Raw genomic sequence first — 2,007 nt, forward strand, 5'->3', positions numbered from 1 at the left:
TTCCTGGCTTTTAATCCCCTTTCTCCTGCTCTTCTCGCCTGCTGCTTTGGGCGTCCCTGAGTTGTCTCTCCTCACCTGTATCCCTGGGGCTGACTGCTCTTCTGTTTGGGTTCCTGGCTTTTACTCCCCTTTCTCCTGCTCTTCGGGCCTGCTGCTTTGGGCATCCCTGAGTTGTCTCTCCTCACCTGTAACCATGGGGCTGACAACAATGATAACCCTCATTATATATCCTCTTCTGAATCTGTCTTGAGATTCTGATAGTTCCCTACGAATATATTGCTGCCACCATTTTTGAATTATCTTCAACAAAGTTTTACTTGCCTATGATATTACTGATACCCACTGCCATTGAGTCGTCCAACTCATAATGACCCTTTAGGACAGAGTAGAACTGCCCCATAGGGTTTCCAAGGCTATCAATCTTTACAGAAGCAGACTGCCCCATCTTTCTCCCATGGAGTGGCTGGTGGGTTCGAGCTGCCAACCTTACCTTCACCACAGCACCACCAGAGCTCCTTGATATTAATGATATTGTTTGATAGTTTCCATATTTCATTGGATCACCTTTCTTTGGAATGGACACAAATATGGATCTCTTTCAGTCAGTTGGCCAGGTAGCTGTCTTCCAAATTTCTTGACATACATGAGTGACTGCTTCTGACATTGCTTTTGTTGAAACATCTCAATTGGTATTCTGTCAATGCTTGGAGTCTTATTTTTCACCAACGCTTCAATACCATCAGTTCTTGATTATGTCCTATCTCCTGAAATGATTGAATGCCAGCCAATGAATTCTTTTTGGCACAGTGTTTCTGTGTATTCCTTCCATCTTCGCTTGATGCTTTCCACATCATTCAATATTTTGCCCATAGAATCATTTAATGTTGTAACTCGAGGCTTGATTTTTTTTTTTTCTTTAGTTCTTTCCGTTTGAGAAATGCTGAATGTGTTCTTCCCTTTTGGTTTTCTCACTTCAGGTCTTTGCACATTTCATTGTAATACTTTATTTTGTCATCTCGAGTCACCCTTTGAAATCTTCTGCTCCAGTCCCTTACTCCACCATTTCTTCCATTTGCTTTAGGTACTCTACATTCAAGATCAAGTTTCAGAGTCTCTTCTGAAATCAATTTTGGTCCTTTCTTTTTAATGACCTTTTGCTTTCTCCATGGATGATGTCCTTGGTGTTATCCCACAACTCATATGGTCTTCAGTCATTAATGTTCAATGTGTCAAATCTGTTCTCAAGACGGTCTCTAAATTCAGGTGGAATATACTTGAGGTCATATTTTGGCTCTTGTGGAGTTGTTTTAATTTTCTTCAGCTTCAACTTGAACTTGCATAGGAGCTATTGATGGTCTGGTCTATTCCACACTCAGCCCATGGCCTTGTTCTGACTGATGATATATGAGCTTCTCCATTGTCTCTTTCCACAGATGTAATCTATTCGATTCCTGCACATTCCATCTGGCAAGGTCCATGTGTATAGTTACCATTTATCATATATAAAATGATTTTCTGACCTCTGCAAGAGACTTCAAAAACTCCTTATATTATTTTGCTTGTCCCTTTTCTTCACTGGGTTGGGACTATATGAATCGTTTGTCTTTCCCTGTACTGGTCTATCTTTCTCTGTACTAAACCTTGACTCTAAAACCATTCTACCAGAGTCATGCAGTAGAATGCACTATTTGCAGTTAAATTTGCTCAGAACTGTTCCTACTAATATACAAATGTGGTTGACCAACTTGAGTCAAATACCAAATAATTGTTCTAAGTCCTAAACCAAATGTCAAAATTCCTGGTACATTTCCAGTAATCTACCTTTGTGTCTCCACTGCTTCCTTTTAGGAGGGTGGAGAGTGAGGCTGGAGCCGTAGTGATGCAGTGGTTAAAGTGCTTGGCTGCCAACCAAAAGGTCATTGGTTTGAACCCACCATCTGCTCTATGGGAGAAAGATGAGTCAGTCAGCTTCTGTAAAGATTGACAGCCTTGGAAACCCTATGGGGC

This window comes from Orycteropus afer, unplaced genomic scaffold, assembly GCF_000298275.1.
Source record: "Orycteropus afer afer isolate SDZICR_OR568_19922 unplaced genomic scaffold, OryAfe1.0 scaffold00360, whole genome shotgun sequence".
NCBI lineage: Eukaryota > Metazoa > Chordata > Mammalia > Tubulidentata > Orycteropodidae > Orycteropus > Orycteropus afer.